Source organism: Micropterus dolomieu, linkage group LG09 (genome assembly GCF_021292245.1).
Source record: "Micropterus dolomieu isolate WLL.071019.BEF.003 ecotype Adirondacks linkage group LG09, ASM2129224v1, whole genome shotgun sequence".
NCBI classification, from domain to species: Eukaryota; Metazoa; Chordata; class Actinopteri; order Centrarchiformes; family Centrarchidae; genus Micropterus; species Micropterus dolomieu.
The window spans coordinates 19,987,663-20,006,989 of record NC_060158.1 but is presented as its reverse complement, the minus strand read 5'-3'; the positions used below and the strand labels follow the sequence as shown (position 1 = coordinate 20,006,989).

Genomic DNA, 19,327 nt, shown 5'->3' with positions numbered 1-19,327 from the left:
GAGCTGATTTTTTTCCACAGGCCACTTGTGTTTCCATCATTTCTCGCCAGGTAACTGGTATCAGAAATTATACTATAGGACAAAGTATATGTGATTTACAGCACATATTACGAGGGATTGGTAAAAAAATTATTGGTAAAAGCTGAAAACTGAAAAGCTGAAACAGTGCTGAGTAGCCTGTAAATCCCTGGTTTCTTCAGAAGAAATGGTGTGACAGCATTTTTACATTTTATATCCTACACATGTCATTCAACTTGCAATGAGGACAAGGCAAGAGTGAAAATTTCATGATGGTCAATCACACCGGCAGTGCTCAACAACAGGCAGAAGCTGTAATGCACTTCTTGTAATGCTACCATGGAAACTTCCCAGGTTATGATTCTGTATGTGTTGGCCTGGCGCCTGCTGGCATTGTGTTTGGCCTGGCGTCATATTTGTAAGTTTGCGTGTGTGCGTGTGTGTGTGTGTGTGTGTGTGTGTGTGTGTGTGTGTGTATGTGTGAGATGCATCTCTGTGATCATAAGGGGTCTCTGAAGGCGATAAAACAGAAGGCTGGTTCTGCAGCTACACACACACAGACAGAGTAAGAGCTGCCAAATGGATCACACACAAAATCACACACAGAGAAACCCACCACAGTGCAAACACACATATGCTGTGCTGAATGTACATGCCAGAGTGTGTCAGAGGAAAGAGCCGAAATATTGAATGACAAGGGCGGCACTGACACTGGTGTGTGTGCCTGATGGGCTTCAGTTAACATCCAAATCTGTAAAAATGCTCCGCTCTGACACGGATTAGATTCCTTTAGTGTCACATTGACCAAGAGAGTACAGTGTATCATGAAAAAATTGACCAGATATGGTCACAGTGCCATTATATAATTACAAATTTCCCATTTCACACTTTGCAGAGCAATATTATGCCTGGTGCACACACACACGCACACACAAATCTTAATCACACAAACAGCCGTGAAATGAACAGAAAAAGGAGTTCATAAGGAGCTTTCGCTTTGCCTGTCCCATTGGCCCAATCAAATTTTTATCCAATAAAATCTTTAATGGGGTGAGTCATTGCGGCACTCCCTCTACATCACCTTGTGACAGCAGACATAAATTCGATCCGTCACAGCGTGTTTTTACACAAACTGCCTGGATCATGTTGAGTTAGCCATGGCAGGGAAGCAAAGGTTTACACTTTCTCTATCAGAGCAACAATTAAAGGGTCACATTAGCCCGTCTGTCTAAAATGTAATATGTTTTTGAAACACTAAATTATAATGTTTAGCACACGTCTGTGACCAGAGAAACAAACAGATGGAAGCCATTACGTCTGGTTATCATAAGGCAAAAAAACAGCAAATGAACTCTATTTTTCAGAAAACGATATGTTTCTTTTTCTGCCATCTGTCATTAAAACATAATTGATTACATTATGTGTTCAGCGTATACTGGAATTACATATGACACTGAAACCACTGCTGGTTGTTTGCCTGCCTCCACTCAACAAAGGTGAAGGAGCACAAAAACCACAGATAACACAGTAAAAGATTATTTGACAATGCTAACATTTGTTAGCAAGTGTTTTACAAAACTGTGTAGCTTAAATTTAAAATATAGCAAGCTTATTTATGTTAGTACACAAAAATATTAGAGAGACAAACTACTATGCTTTTATACTGTACATATTTGTGTGCTGGTTAACATGCTAATATTTGGGAATTCAAAGTAGCTTGGTATAAATGTGTGTTTATTACAACTTGGGTCTTATTTTCACAGTTTTGGCCATCATTGCTAGCACGTATGCAAATATGGTACTAAAATTTACTGCAGAGGTCTGGAAAGATGGCAAAGTTACTACAAGAAAATCCGACGGTTGGCCATTAAGACAAATAGCTAACAGTTATCTGATTACTGATTACTGAGTTACTGATTATCTAAAGCACTTTATTTGGAATTAAAACCAGTATTGTTAGGAACAATCCACTGCTCAAGTTATCTGTGTTGGAAGTCAGCCTGTAAACTGTGATGGATGTTAATTACAACTGAGAGTTAGAGTAACACTTTAGCAACAAACTTTAACTATGAACTCAGTAAGTAGGCTACAGTGTCAAATTGATGGCCAGACATAGGTGAATAAAACCTGAGTCATAATAAACAGAGCTGCATTACTACAATGTTTACATCTCAGCAGTGAAATCAATCACTTATTACCCCACAGCCGTCTCACCAGTTCACAGGGTTGTTCTCCCCACACCACCACGAGGGAATCTGGTGTGAAAATGAAACACACTATGTCACTGTGTTGTCTTCTTTCTCTCCCTACAGAGGCTCAGACTAAACAGGCAGCCTCTAATCGTTATATTTATTTGCTTCAAATGTATAAGTTGTTTGGGAAAAGAAATTGTGTTTCCCCTGCTGCGCTCCGAAGGTTGACCCCAAATCTCTTCTGGGGCTCATCTCTCGCTGCAATCTGTCCAGCCCTGAACTATTCTCTTTGCGCCCTCTTCTCCTTTTCATCACCATCAAAAGAGGGATAGCAGAGGCACTCTGTCAGCAGAAGGGGTATGGAGAGCTAGCAGAAAATAGAAAAATAAAAAGCCGGAGTGGCTGGACTGGAAGGAAAGTGGGTTAAGAGGGGCGTGATGGATGAGACTGGGAGCTTTCCTGACTCATGGCCTGCTTTCGCTGGTGACTAATGTGGTCAGTGACATCTCTCTCACTACCCCTCAGCCACCTCCACCGCATCTCTCTATCCCACCTGGGATGCTGGTAACCAGCCCGGGGCGGAGTAGCACACAGGATCTCACCCCACTTAGAAAGTCCGGGTCACCAAGTCCCGGCTTAGACAGCACAGGTTGTGTGGTGCTGAGGTAGGGACTAGAACAGACCTGTGGGGACATGGCCGGGGTCAACCAAAAGCCTGCCTTCCTGTCTTGTTTGCTGCTAAACTTCTGGATGGGATGTGTGCATTGGAACGTAGTCAGATCCCGCGGGAGGACAAGATAAGAGCTGTATATTTATCTTCCTCCCTCGCTTATGTTTTTAAGACTTCTATCACAGACTTTCAATCCATTTTTCTCCAATCTTCCTTTTATATTTGACCTCATTTTTGGGGTTACTTGCATGTTTGAGTGTTTGGCTGATCTGTCAGACTGATGGTGGTCTTTTGGTGCAAAAGGATATTAGCTGGTCGGCGTACCATTGCATTCATATTGTGTGTTTTTTTAATATATATTTTGAATCGCAATGTGCAAATGTTGTCTAAATCAAACATTAAAAAAGCAAATTCAGTTTAAATTTTCATTATCATGCAGTCCATTGTGAAGAGTATAAACTACACAAATTGCAATTACATTAACATAGCTGCAGATATTGTGACGCACAGTAATGGTAAAAAAGGTCTTGCCTAATGTCATATCTTCTTTCTTTTGTAGAATTTTAATCCCAATAAATGCAGTTTACGTTGTAATGATTGATTATGAACTACATCATTTTAATGTTTGATGATTTGTTTTACTTATTTAGTTTATTATATTATAATACTGTCTTTGTGGCTTGGTACAGAGGGTTTTTTAAACATACACTTCATTTGCTATGTCCGGACAGTTTCAGTTTTGTGGCAGAATGTGCATTTGTATACATAAATATGGCATAAGTCAATAAAAAACATTTTTCAGTAAACCTATGAAGTACTACAAACACACTGCCCATTTTTTATATTGTTAGACACTTCTTTTAGCAGGAAGCAAAGAAGCCTTTTGTCTTGTAGACAGGTGTTAGGTTAGCAAGCTCACATGCATCTGATGGAGGTCACCTTTGCTCCTGCAGCAGCCTCAGACACATTTCAGGTGTTGTTGAGTGGAATTGATTTTCTGAGGACTGTTGTTGGAGAGTCCAGTATGGCTTTAAAACAATACAGTGGCACTCAAATGGATGACGCCTTGACACGGTTAGGCTCTTGTGTGAGTGTGCAAAACAATCTCATACAAAACTATAGAGCCTCATTAGCAAGTCCTGTTTGGAGTGGCAAGTGAGGCGCAATACCAACCAACCCTTCAGTGTCAACCAATCACAGCGACTCTCTTTGATGATACATACCAGTTGGCCACTGAATTGTGCCTTACAGATGGTTGACACGGCCACATAAGGTGCAGCGACACACATACATATAAAGACGCACTCCAGACGCGCACACTGAAGCCTGCTCATTACTATGATAAGTATCTGCTCTGCCCCTTGGTTGTTTTCATTTTATTTTCATTGCAAAAAAGACCAGGACCAGCAGCTGCCAGCTACAGATCTGAAGTGTGGTCAGATGTGTCAGCGCATATGTGAGTGTGCGTGCTGCCCAGCTATCAATTCTGTCTGTGTATGTGTGTGTGTGTGCAGCGACTCTTTGATGGAAGATGATACAGTGCATAACGGCCGAGCTGCCCTTTTGAGTAGCCAGTTTATCTGGTACTGTCTGATATATCTCTTTCTACTACTAGAGACGCGTAGACACGCACATATGCTGTATATTACCACGGTGGATTTTTCAGAAGAACCTGAACTTGTGTGCCACACATCGCAAATCTGCTTGCTAGCCACGCTCATCCAAATACAGTGACTAAACTGTGACAGAAATATGTGAATGCTTCATAAACAGTCATGTGAGCTGTGTGGAGCACCTGTTTCTGGATGTGAAATGGGATGACAGATATGTTTCCTCTTCTTTTTGTACTAGTATAGAATGCAAAACTTGCTGAAAATGGCTTCTGCATTTAAATGTTTGAGTTCTGTGTAAAAGGAGATGTAGAAACATGGCTTCCCGCAGTACAGGGTTGAGCCTCTTTCCAGCTTTTACCATCTCAGTTCTTCCTCAATGAATTATTTACAGGATCAAGTGTGAGTCAAGGATTTCAAGAGTTAAGCACATGGATAATTATTCTCTTTCTCCTTAAAACAGGCCAAGGAGGGCCCACTCCTTTAGTGACAGTTAATTTACTCACTCTCTATGCTTCACCCTCTGCCCTTAACACTAACAAATATGCATGTCAGAAACATCAAACGACTTTCAGACTGTTCTTGGCAAGGTTTAGAGTAAGACACGGGAAGCTCTGGAGACAAATCACATGTTTCTGGATCACATCCACAGGTGGGGAACACAGTGTGAGCTGAGATCTGGATAGTGTTGTGTCTGTGTGTGCATGATAGTGTTGTGTCTGTGTGTGTGTGTGTGTGTGATAGTGTTGTGTCTGTGTGTGCGTAATAGTGTTGTGTCTGTGTGTGCCTGCCTGCCTGCAACCATCTGATACAATCTCACACCTCAGCATGAACTTGGCCTGACCTGAGCGCTGGCAGAGGACAAGCCTCTTAAAATATGCTTACCCCACCCCCTTTACTGCCACCATCGCTCACATGGGCTTGCACACACAAACACAATCAAAACTGTTTTGATGCTTTGATTGCGTCGCACTGGTACCCGTGCAAGGCTGACTTATCCTCAAGTACCTTTATGCATTTGACCCCATGAAACCCTGCCACAAATCACCAGCAGACGTGTAAAGCTGACCTCTGTCCTGGTTGTCCCTTCATGGCAAAATCAATAAAGACAATTAGTTACCCATTTCTCCAGCAATGTTGTTTAAAATCCCAGTAGTACAAACCCCATTGAAATGTCCAAAGATATATATGGGCTACAATCTTGCCAAAAGAAAAAAAATATCTATGAGTATTTAGGTCACATTACAATCACTATCCTACAGCCTTAATGCGCATTATCTCCTATTTACCATCTCATATGACCAAATGAGCTCCTTTAAACAGTTAATTAGATTGACTGAAGTAGGAGAAGGCTTGAAACTGTGAACTATAGCATCTTGGCTATAATGCTACAGACGTTAGAGTAAAAAAAAAATTGAAAAGCAACTATTCACCCATTCTAGTGCACATTGCCTCTACAATAGACCTATATACATTGAAACAATAGAAAAAAATCAAATGACTGCGCCCAGTTTGAGCCATGCTTATCACCCATCAATTTGCTATTAATTGCATTATTCACAATATGTCAGCCCGCTGTCACTGCCCTGTGCGGAAAATGAGCACTGGGACCGGCAATTAAAAAGGAATTAAGAGCACTTACCACTTACAGCGAGGAGCGGCGAAGGCAAGGTGCGGGGTCGGAAGTTGTCAAATAATTGTTTGCTTCTGTCGTATCTGTAAGAAGGTCATCGCTTTGGGTTTTATTTTCTGCTGTGCTGATGTGCTGACGGCGGTATCACTCTGGACGGTTTCTCCGCTCAGTGCTGCTGGTCACTCGGCATCCAAGGCGCGGTGAGAGGCGTGCTGTTGTGGCGAGAGGAGAGGGTGTGGGGGGGCTTTCAGCGGCATGGCAAACAGCGACCACGTGCGGCCTCGTGAGGGATAGGCTAATAAACACTAGCTCTGTCCTGTAGGCTAAGGAAAAAATTAATTAATCAATAAAAAAACAGGCCAACACATGATTGTAATACTGAAGATGTTGCCTATCTCTTTGACGGAGAGGAAAGAAGGCTATATTCCAAGCAAGCATGGCATAACCTTTAGTGTAAACTGACCCCAAACCTTTTTTCTTGTATCATTTGGGGGACTGGGACAGGACCTTTGGGTGATGGAGACAGCACATGTTATCATTGATTTATTGCAAAATTTAATAATTTCACACTGTCCTTGTCCTGTTGTTCATTATGAATTAAGACTCCATGTGCATTTCTCTTAAACTTCAGGAAGGTTTAAAGGGCCTATATGTAGTTTTCAGTGGCCACTAGCGGTGCGGTTTTTAGATTGCAACCAGGTGTGCTAGTACGCCTGCTCAAACTCATGAGCGAGCATAATCCGACACACAGACGCTGACACAGCGGGTGACAGCTTCACAGAAAATGCTGTAAACTCTAGTAAACTCCCACTGCAATGTAACTATTATATTTTGATCAGCTTTAGGTTGAACTAATCCATTCTCACATTGACTGCATTCAGCCGACGTGATATGTCTGCATTAGCTCGCCTGATGCTTTTCAGTAACTAACGCTATTTGAGTATCTTTCACCAGAGAGGCTCAGCAATGTCAGCACAGCTAAATGTATTGGATCATAGCGAAAACAGTAAGTGAACTAGACTTAATATAATAAATGAGATTGTGAAATGTATATGTGCTGCGCAGCAAAGTAACGTTACTGTAGTGAATGGATCTTCCACTGTGTTGTTGTCCTGCGCCGTTATGTTGCATTATTGTATATTATTTAGGTTAAATTACGCTAGTATAAACACATCGCTCCACATTTGCTTTGTACCCTTATATTATTTCTTGCAGGGTAAGATCAACACTTTGACACAATCCTGGCGGTACACAGGATAGTAATAAGGATCGCCTTATCTGGTGAAGTAATGTTAATGTGGCAAGCCATACAACTGTAGTATTTTGCAACAGACAACGTTAGCGTCCCGGCGTTAGCCAGCAAGCTAACATTATCTAGCTTGAGCCAACTAAAGCACAAAATCACAAAGTATTTGCTTTGCAGTAATGTTAGTTTGTCGGTTTCAAAACAAAGCGGAGGTCTCTGTGACTCATACATCTTTCCGACGTCAATGTCGATCTGATTCACGGACTTCAGCACATAAAACTTAATTGTTGTTTTTTATCCTTACATGGAGTTTGTGTTGGAGTCTGTGTCTGCACTGGGAGCCAGTCGTTTCATGGTGTTGTTACGGCTGGCTCAAAACCACGACAAAAAAGAGTATGATGACAACAAAACTGCAGCAAAGGTACCATTACTTTTATTTTTACACAAACAGAAACAACTTAATGTACAAATAATCATATGAAGTGTGACAATCAGTAGGTCAGTCATGTAAGCAGGTATGCATGCTTGAAGGAATAGTGAGTGGAGTGTTGTGTGGTGAAAGAAACCCAGGTGGCTCCAATAACTGATGATCTTAACCACACCTACTGGCATCTGCAACATAGAACACAAAGAGATAGACATCCCAGCAGCTGAAAGAGATGGGGATGTCACAGTGTCAATAGCTGTGGTGTTGTTGATGTAGTAGGCAAGCGACTTGGGAGCGTGCATGCAGAAAACCCGACCCAATTTCTTCACATAAGAAGCAGAATAGTGTCTTTTCCAAGCAACAGTGAAAACAGGTGTGCTGTTCATTTTAACCTGTTGACAAATAGGCAGTAAAAAAGTGATTTAATGATAAGTGATTTCTTAGAAAACCTCATGTAGCCCCTTTAAAAATCTGGCCAAGAATCTTGAGTCTGTACTATGTCACTCTACTTTTCAATGGCTCACTTCATGCTGTCCTCACTGCTGTTTGTTCTTTCCCTGTGCTGTCCCTTTTGCTGTCTTCCTATATCTCACGTGTGCCATTCTACTCTGCAATAGATTCAGGGTTAGCGATGGGTTAAGAGGTCAAGGCTGTCTAGTCCAGCTGGCAAAAACAGCCAAAAAATATCTAGCAAACTCCAGCTAGTCCATGGAAATCTTTGTGGTTGATTATGGGTCTACACATAAAGAGGTTGGGAACCACTCATCTAGACCATACAGAGTGTACACAATGGTTCTCTATTGCATTGTTGGTTGGTCATTTTCTTAATTAGCAAAGCCTTTTAGCACAGTCCCCATCAACCGAAATCAACAAAAAACAATACAAACAACCTAATTCCAAAAATAGAAACATGACATTAAAACACTCTTACTGATTTTGTTGCAGTAGCACATCATATTCATGTTTACATCAAAGGTTTGTGCAATGTATTGGCTATGACTATTTTATGACCTTGTGATGAAAACTAGCTAAAGCAATGTCATTCATTTTCCTCAGTTCACATGTTGCAGGGTCAACTTTTTGTTTGATGCTTGCCCTGCCCACCTATGTAATGTCACATCAGAGAGGGCATGCAGTTTTGATTAAGTGGTTTCACAGCTAGGACTCAGCAAAAAAAGTTTTTATTTTAAGTCATCGGGCGAGAAAATCAACCATGTATATGCTGTCCAATTTGACCTTTCGTCCCTGCGTTGGAAAGAGAGAGATCAAAATGGCAAGTTGCCATGACTTGGTTCACCTCCCCACTATCATGTCACCTTAATAAGTGAAGGACAACATATTCAAGCTAAACAATTTTTAGATGAGATCAAAAGCCTACCACCCTCACATCTAAATAAACCTATAAAGCTACAGATAGCAGTAGTTCGCTTAGCTTAGCATGATGACTGGAAGTAGAGGCTAGCAAAATCCACCTATCAGCACCTGTGAAGCCTCTAAAGCTCATAAATTAATAGTTAACATTAAAGCGTCTATAATAAATGGATTATACTATAATAACAATTTGTCAAATGACAATGTAAAAACAATGCGAAAGGGATAGCTTATAGTGTGGAACTGCTAACAATCAGTAATCACCTGAATCTGCAGTTCAGCTTCACTGAGCTTTATAGTGAGTTTCAAGTCATTGTTCAGCTGTCCGGCCCACAACTTAATTTTTTGGGTTCACTCTCACTGTCTGTGTAATTTTCAGCCACAGCAGCACCTGTTTTCAGCAAAATAACTCTAAAAACTAACTGTACACTACTTGCTGCCGCCAGCACTGACATCCTGGAGGTATAGCTGTCATAGTTTGGGGTTTTCAGGTATAATTTGGGGGGGTTGTCTGAGTTCTATGTCTATTCAGCCTGTGTTTCTGTTTCCTGTTTTAGTCTGAAGTTGTCTGCCTTTGCTGCCATTGTCTAGTTTTGCTTCCCATTTTGTTTCATTACCTTGAACACCTGTTTTGTGTCCCTACTCTGCTCGTTTGCTTGAGTATTTCAATGCCTGTGTTCTGTTCAGTCTTTGTTGGTTCATTTTTGCATGTAGTCTGTGTTGCTCTGTTGTCTGTTTGCTCCTGCATCGTGTTCCAGCGGTACCTTGCGTTTGTTTTTATGACCTCTGTTTCATCTACGTACTTTGGATTCTATTTGAACTCCACAGTTTGTAAGTGTGCTCTCCTTTTGTTAATAAATCATTGGACTATATCTGCTCAGCTCTGGTGTCCTGTGTTTGGGTTCTCAACCTGCTCCATCATTACATCCATCCATCCATCGACAACCACTTATCCTGCGTACAGGGTCGCAGGGGCTGGAGCCAATCCCAGCTGACATCGGATGAAAGGCATGGGTACACAATGGACAGGTCGCCAATCCATCGCAGGGCCACACATAGACAAACAACCAGTCTCCATCATTACAACACATGACAATTCATGACAATAGCTTCATATCCAATGGACAGATATGAGAGTGGTATGGATTGCTTATCTATAGTACATCTCAACAAGAACACAAATAAGCGTTTAGGGGGAAAAAAGTCAAAATCCTTTAAGTTGTTTTTTATTTCAGATGATGCTCTGTTTTAGTGAGCATATAAACTTGGAGTTAATGAAATCACCCCAACCCAAGGGCGTAGAATTGCTTTCTGCATGCTGAGACCACCTGCAATCTAAATATTCGACTTCAAATATGACTTGTTGTCTGAGGCGCACACGCTCACCTCTACAAAAAACACTTTAATTTTGATAGGCTCTTGGTTTTATGTAGTGCAGATTTGCATAACCTAGACATAAAAGTTGACTGCAAGTTAGATACCTGCCATCAGCAGCAGGAATGTGTGTCTGTAGTCTCCCACCGCGCACAGCATGGGGACCATCATTAATTTAAGTCTTCCCGCACAGTTGTTGTTAACTGACCTGTGCTTTTACGGATAGCAGATCTCCAAACCTCTTTTCATCTGCATGATTAAAATTAGATCTGTGTCAGTTGTATTACTGCAGGGTAACTGAATGCAACCTCTTTAATCAACTAATTAAAAATGGCAAACAGACATTAATAATGAAAACACGTTAACTTAGTAGTAGTAGTAGTATATTTTTAAGTGGGCAATTATTCACTTCACAAATTCATAAATAAATTTACTTTTATAACCTCGACATATGAAATGTCAAAGTGACAAAATATAGGCTACATCATCCAGTCTCAGAGTCCAAGGTGACATCTTCCAAGTCTTTCAGGTCCAAGGTCTTCAGTTCACATCTAAAACAAAGAAAATCAATGTTTTGCAGCTGTTGAAGTGAGAAAAAAAAGGCCTCCTGTGGTTTACGCCATAAGAGAACACCTGCTGACTAATAGGCATCCTCTGTTTGCTGGATGACCACTATGGTAAAACATTAAACCACATGTTGCTCTATATCATGATTAAATACAGCATAATATAAGCTGAATTATAAATACAGTATTTTTAAATATGTTATTTCATTTTGTTGGTTTAAAATATTTCCCCAGAACAGCATCAAAATATTATACCTGCAATTTACTTATCTTATTAGATTGGATTTTACTCAGAGCGTGTGGCAGTTGAAAAAATATATATAAATATTAATATAGTGATTGAAACTAATTTATTTTTAGTTTTTGGAGGTCATCGTAAAATTGAAAGTCTAAGACCCAGATGGCAACGGGGCCATTTTTAAAAAAGCACAAGTTCTGTACAATTGCACGCGCCATGGAGACAACATTAGATAATAGAACTAGTTAGAGACAGTCCTCTCAGCAGAGAGGCAGCAGAACTGTGTATGTTGGCTATTTGCTTCAGATGAATTTTGACATATGCAGCAGTTGCTCCTGTTTAAAACATGGAGCTTAGATGATAATTACACATGTCTTTGCACAGCACGCCAGCCAACGTGTGTTTTTTAGTGCTGGGCAACGATTAAAATTTTTGATCGCGATTAATCGCATGATCTGTTTTCAGGTATCAGCAGAAACATTTTTCTTTTATCAGTTAGCAGCATAAACAGTCTATGTTCAGTAGCAAGTGTCCCTGAGAGTGAGGTGAAGTGCTCGCCTCACACACACGCCCGACCGCCGCCGAAGTTGAATTGAACATTTTGTTCTGCTGTGTAGCGCACAGAAGCCATTGCCATGGTTACTATCCATAGAGCGCCTGACGTTTACTCGCGAGTGCTTGTCTCCCTTTCTGATCACCGGAGTAAAGAGCAACCCCGCGGGGTCAAGAGACTACGTTGTGATTTTAAGAACGTTCCAAAGGCTGACATCTTCCCCAATACTAATCAGCATTCAGTGTGTAGCTATCCACTTTGCTATGGCATTTGATTGATTGTGTTGCTTTTGTTTATCTACTTCTCCCACACGCTGCATCCAACGTAGTCTGCTGCTCCACTGCTTGTTTGGGTGGGTGACTTGCAGGCTGATCAACATCCCACCCCTCCTGTGACCCATGGTTTGACTGTATGTCTATACAGAGCCAGTGAGAAACGGACTTTTAAAATAATTGTCAGCGTTAATTAATTAATGCGTTAACAAGCGCAGCCCTACTGTTTTTAAATATGGTCAAGAAAATAAATATTTAAGCTACTTAAATTTTAAATTAAATGCAGCTAATGAACAACTTTGGACAAGACTGAAGCCTCATAGTGAAAGCTGCATAATCTGGGTTTTAATTAGTCCAATGTGTATAAAAAGTTCATGAATAATATGGCTAATGTTTTCCTTTTCTTTGCTTTCCATTCAGCTGCTCTGCATCGCCTAAGACGCATCCTTCAGATGATAATGACCAACCTGAGGAACCATCCTCTGAGCAGCACAAGCATCGACTCCATGAGGGAGTCCATCCTGAGCATGCACCACCACCTCATCACAGCCTCCAAGGACTTCCCTTTGATTCCATTCAAGCAACCCTTACAGTGCGGACGGCCAAATCTCATGTCAGTCCTCTGGAAGTTTACCAAAGAGTCCACATATTGTGCAAGGACTCAGAGGAAGAAAAGGAAGGGCACTGAGGAAGAGAGCAGCAGTCTGTCAAAGAAATGCCTGAGATTTTTATGTCTTGTTGTCCTCTTGCTGGCAGGGCAGCATGACAAACCTTCAGTTTTTACAGATGTCTTCTTATCTGTAGCGACATCACAGATTTTGTGGTCCTGAACCTCACCCTGCCCTGTTATCACACACAGATCGAGCTGTTAAAAGATAACATTGTTTAATCTTTTTATTATCAAGAAATCTCATGAAAAGACCAAAATCAACACTGAATTTTCTTCTGGGGTGTATTGTCTGTGTAGTCCCATGATGAACATCCTTTATATTTGTTTCCCACCTGTTTTTAGTCTAAATAATAAGTAATGAATTAAATAAAATCATATTCACTGGACCATAAAGCTTCAATTAATAGCCGAGTTCCAAATAGCCGCCTACCTCCTATACTGGTCTGGGAACACATTTTGACAAATAAACGCAGGTCTCCATTAAACGCCTGGTCTGGTTTTTATATAAGTTCTTTGGATGTATAAAACCTCTTAAACCCCGCCGGGCTGCCCAATTTAGCTGCTTCAAAGCCGCTTAGATCGTTACTACACATATTAATGTTTAAAGGTGTGATCAATATGTCAGTATGGACATGCTACACATCGTTAGATTGGTTAGATTCTCCACAAATCAATCGTTTAGTTCATTTAACGGACACAACAAGCCCCAAAGTCTAAAGACAAGAAAAGTGGCGATTCCCGTTACCTTTGTAGCGCTCTTTAAGTCCGAATGTGTCCGTTCGGTGATTATTAAATTCCTTTACTCTGTAATCCACCAATCAAAAGAATCAAAACAGCTTTTCATTAAAATTTATCCAAGTTATGAATCCTGTCATGTGAAGTCCATCGCTCTCTGTCTGCTAACTTCTCTCATCCTGCACCGTGTTGTTGCCTTCAAAATAAAAACACATAAGCCGATCAAATGAATGACGTGTATTTGATATTATTGGATAATTTTTAAGCAAGGAATATTCTGTTTAAAATAAGTAAAATGTTCATAGTAGTCAGTTTTGTGCGAGCGGAATTAAAGGCCTGTCCCATATGGACGCCTGTCCCAAATATAGGCAGGGTCAATTCAGTGATTTTAGCAAATTCCAATCCCTCAAGCCCGTTGAAGTTTCACCACCTCAAGGAGACCATGGGTCGGTTTACAAAAAAGACAAACATTCATAAACATTTCCTCAACCAGACATAAAATTTATTGGAATACCTTCCAAAACTTACAGAAGGGCCATCCATGCAGCTAGAGTAGCTTACTATTCATCATTAGTAGAGGAGAGCAAGGACAACCCCAAGTTTCTCTTCAGCAAAGTAGGCAGGCTTACAGGGAGTCACACCTCTATTGAGCCTTGTATTCCTGCTAGCATCAGCAGTTTTGATTGATTGATGATTTTATGAGTTAATAAAGCTTTTAGTTAGGGCATGATCGAGCAAACTTTAAATTGCTAAATCGTTTTTATCATTTTATTTTGCTGTTTTTCTTTTATCTTGTGTTTTATTACATGCATTCTGTATTTTATGGTTTATTTCATTTAATTGCAATGCATTTTGTAACCATGGGAACATGTCTTTTGGTGATTTTGCACTTTAAATTAACTTGACTGATTGATTGAATTCAGTAGCTTCAAAGTTTTAGTCAGAGTGTAACTGCAAGACCTTTTGATACAGGACCTGTACAGCATTATATAAGGCTGGCCAACATCTTACACGTTACATTGCTGTAGTGTACAGAAGACAATAAATGACTTAGGAATCAATAAATAAATGCACAAAAAATATATATAAATACATAAATAGAAGTTGTAAATGAAAGCTTGAAGTCTGCCTGACCCTCTGTCCCCATGAGTTCAATATCTAAGATTTGGCTAAATTCACATGTCAGTGTACTTTGATACAAAGTACACTGGATAGAGACAGAATATTGCAATCAAATATTAAGTGTCTTACAAGCAAGAGGTCACAACGAGCTAGACATACTCCAGGCTTAATTTAAAATTAAGCCTGGAGTATGTTTAAGCAACAAAATAACAGAAATAAGGCTCACCACTGCTGCCGTGAACCGGATTCGAACCGGGGTTGCTGCGGCCACAACACAGAGTACTAACCACTATACAATCACGGCCAACTGGTTGGATGATCGGTTCCTTCAGGTAAGAGGATAGCTTCAACTCTATATATCAAACATACAGCTATTTTATCTGTATGGCTTTCCTGAATGATGTGTGACAACAGACAGTCAGGATCCATGAATGGTTTACGTGGCACTGCCGTGTATGTCCTTCAGGGACTAATTTAGTTTTTCAAAGAAAGATGATTAGCAAGTTACGCTAAATACAACAGCAGCCTCACAATTGCTTTGAGTATGTTAAAAGTGAAGGGTTCAGAAATCTTTCAGCATATGCTGATTGGCCACTTGTCTGTGATTTGGCTCCACTGACATGTCAGTGTACTTTGATATATACAGTGTAGAGAAGGGATGTAACAATTGATTTAAAAAAAGAAGGTCACAATGAGCTAGCCAGGAGTCAAAACTAGAATCTTCTGATACGTAGTCAGACGCGTTATCCATTGCGCCACTAGCCCTGCTTGCAGTTCTCTTTGGGAATAGCTTGGTTCTCACAGCACTGAAGACAAACAGCCAGTGGTCTTGTACTTCGTATTTATGTGTGTGGAACGCTGGTGAAACAACTTGTCAGGTTGGGAAATATGGGGCCTCATGGAGGAAAATTTGCTTTAACTATCCAGTTTCAAATTATTTAAAATTAAGCACAGCCTGGAGTATGTTTAAGCAACAGAATAACAGAAATAAGGCTCACCACTGCTGCTGTGACCCGGATTTGAACCGGGGTTGCTGCAGCCACAACACAGAGTACTAACCACTATACAATCACAGCCAACTGGTTGGTTGATCGGTTCCTTCAGGTAAGAGGATAGCTTCAACTCTATATATCATACATACAACTATTTTATCTGTATGGCTTTCCTGAATGATGTGTGACAAAAGACAGTCAGGATCCATGAATGGTTTACGTGGCACTGCCGTGTATGTCCTTCAGGGACTAATTTAGTTTTCCAAAGAAAGATGATTAGCAAGTTACACTAAATACAACAGCAGCCTCACAATTGCTTTGAGTATGTTAAAAGTGAAGGGTTCAGACATCTTTTAACAACTATGATTTGGCTCCACTGACATGTCAGTGTACTTTGATATACATTGTAGAGAAGGGATGTAACAATAGATTTACAAACTAAAGGTTACAACGAGCTAGCCAGGAATCATCAATCTTCTGATCTGTAGTCAGACACATTATCCATTGCGCCACTAGGCATGCTTGCAGCTTTTTTGGGGAATAGCTTGGTTCTCACAGCACTGAATAAAACAGCCTGCATTATAGGTAAATCTCTGATATGTGACAACATTGTTTATTTTATTGTGATGAGGAAATGATATGTGATAAATAAATACTGAAGTGTGCATATTAGCTGCCTGGTTGTATTCAAGTTCAGTTAGAGCAGCAAAGTCCCCGTATATTTAATAATAATAATAATAATCCTTATTTGTAGAGCACTTTTCAAAAACAAGTTACAAAGTGCTTTAACAAGTGTAAAGAATAATACAAAAAAGATAAGAGCATGAAAATTTAATATAAAATTTGTAAAATACAATAAAATAAAAGGGATAAAATAAGATAAGTCAAATAAGATCGGGAAAAGCTCTCCTATAAAAGTATGTTTTAAGAAGGGACTTAAAAGAGTTCACCGACTCAGCCGACCTGATTTCCTCGGGCAGGCTGTTCCAGAGCCTCGGGGCCCTGACAGCAAACGCTCTGTCCCCTTTAGTTTTCAGTCGAGACTCTGGAACAGACAACAGACCTCTGCCCGAGGATCTCAAGGTACGTGCTGGTGCGTATGGGACTAAAAGGTCAGAAATATAACAAGGCGAGAGGCCATGAAGAGCTTTAAAAGTGATCAATAGAATTTTAAAGTCAATTCTAAAACATACTAACCTCAATAGAATCTCAGTGGAAACTCAATGGATTTCTAGTCCATCACCTTAACCACTCAGCAACGACAACACACGTGACATACAACCTGTGTGGAACACAGACAATTAGAGACAAACATCACCTGAGCTATATTGTGAAGGTAGCTGGCAAGGTTATAAGTTTCTGACAGCTATCTTCAACCAACAGGTTCTCCACAAGGCCAGGTCTATTTTAGACTGCACATACCAGCCCCTTCACTTTGAGTTTGAAACACTCCCCTAAGGCCGTAGATTTAGAGTTCTAGTGCAATAGAAGCAATAACTGTGCAATAACACAGTTTTTGTATTTGTGGTGCTTATCTTACACTTGTATGTTTATCTTATGCCCTGACAGCAAGTTTCCTACTTGGGATAATAAAATGAACTGAACTGATCTCAACAGGGAAAATATAGGAAGTAGTGTGACTATTTTCGATTCAGGATGAAGTAAAGCACTCAACAACTAAAAGTTGAATTAACATCAGATATTATGGCTGCACAGCTACTTTGGAGGACAAAAGATTACTTAAGTATCAATAACTAGTTCTAACATAAGTAGTAAATACCGAAAAAATACAGAAATATATAAATATATAGATATATAAATGCTGAATGAAGATACAGAAATGGATGCATAAATAAATGCTTAAATAAATAATCAAATGCACAAATAAATCTAAAAATGTTGCTTTTAAACAGGACATAAAAAAAACATTTACATTTTTGTACACCTACATTTGTCTTCCTGTGTCTGGATGCGAATGAGTTAAGAGGTCCTAACCTCGGTCTAAAGCAGGATTGGTTACAGGATTGTGATCGATCGGCCGCGTGTGATTGGTTCTGTCTTGCTAAGGGTGCTGACTTGTGTACATGAGTATTGCTGTTAGCTTGCAGCAAGCGTGCTTAGCTAGCTGAAATTGAAGTTGTTGACATTTGAATTTTATGTATCACTAGTTTATTAATGGCAATTGTTTTATTATCCATTGCAAATAAAAGCAAAGGAACTCAGTTTTCATGCTGGTCAGCCACGTCCTTCAGCAGGTCTGCCAGCGGTGTCCCAGTCGAAGCCATTAGCCTTTATATGTAGCTAATTTGCTAACATCCGACTCACAGGAGGTTAACGTAGCAAGCATATAGCATGTACAGGGAAGACTTGCTAGGAATCGTTTGTTTCTGCCTGTCTCACCTAGTTGACCAATCCTGCTATAGAGTGAGGTTAGAACCTCATTCCTCATTAACATACAAACACAGAAATACAAAAATAAATAAATGTAGGCAAACAAAAATGTTCAGAATTTATATATTATATACTTATATGTTATAAATTTATTATTTTATTTCAGTATTCTGTATTATTTAGTCTTTTGCGTTCTGCATTATATCACTGATGAAAAGCCTGGAGTCAAATTTACAATCTTCTGATGTATAGTCAGAGGCATTATACATTGCACACATTTCTACTAGCTGCTTGTTTTTCTTTTTGTACACCTATGAAAATCATTCGATTACAGCTTATGTTAATAATGCATTACTTAATTGCTATGCAGGATCTTTAAGGAACTGCCCTTACATAATTGTCTTCTGTGATGCTGATTAGGGCATGATTTGACCCCTGACCTTGATGAGTTCAGAACAGTGCCCCTATCCCTTGACGTTTGAAGTGTGTAGCAGACCTAAAAATTTTAGTTATGCATTTTAATAAATTTATGAGAATTGATACCCAATTATGAATTAATCTTCATAAAATCAAAATTTCCTCGTTAAGGGCACCACCGGAGTTGTTATAATCCTAGAGTCTCCGGACCTCTAGGTAGTTTGAATAATTATACAATTATTACTAGTGATCAGTTAGTTAACAATCGCTCAATTATCTTAAATCAGTCAGTCAGTCTCATATTTAAAGGGTCAATTCTCTTGGCAGGAACTAGAAATAGGCAACACACACAGCTCTTGGTTATATTACAGTGAATTTATTCTCTAACTAAAGGTGATAAAAAGATGGTTGGATACAGGGAACATAAACATTTGCTGAACAATGAGCCTGGAGGTTCGGTTGTGGGAAGCATTTGACTCATACGGCATAGAAGAGCTACTGAAAGTAAACTAATGCTATGATTTTAGGAGTTAAAATGGACATCTGATCACAGAACGTGTGTTAAGTCTTACTGCTTGTCGACAGCCTGCTTTTGGCCTGTTGCACGGGTCCCACGCTAGCTGCTGATCCTGGCTTTTTACTAGGGATTCTCCAGGGTTTTCCGTGTCTGATTGAAACGCCTCCTCCATCTGGCAATTCGGCTGTTTGCAGGTTTCCTTCGTTGTAGCTGGCGAGACCACGTGGCTTGGTCTGACCTCGGTGAAGTTGGCTCGACGAAAAGGCTTAAAATGGAACTTGGTCGTTCCTGAATTAGTCCAGTGTAACTTAAC

At 40.0% G+C, this 19,327-nt stretch overlaps 1 protein-coding gene and 1 long non-coding RNA gene across 4 annotated transcripts in view; both read right to left on the bottom strand.

Annotated features, from left to right (window-relative positions):
• Positions 1-6,324, bottom strand: part of rims3 (regulating synaptic membrane exocytosis 3) — a 40,144-nt gene extending 33,820 nt beyond the window's left edge. For 2 of the 3 annotated variants that reach the window (XM_046059627.1, XM_046059630.1), the window contains exon 1: positions 6,133-6,324. The gene's annotated coding sequence lies outside the window, so the exon portion shown is untranslated. The remainder of the gene's footprint in view (positions 1-6,132) is intronic. The other variant, XM_046059628.1, reaches the window with a different exon arrangement.
• Positions 6,325-10,958: 4,634 nt separating this feature from the next.
• On the bottom strand, positions 10,959-16,971 carry LOC123977187. The gene is made up of 2 exons (XR_006826568.1): positions 16,887-16,971; positions 10,959-11,092 (listed from the first exon to the last, which is right to left on the bottom strand). It is a non-coding gene; the product is annotated as an uncharacterized LOC123977187 (long non-coding RNA).
• Between the last annotated feature and the right edge of the window lie 2,356 nt (positions 16,972-19,327).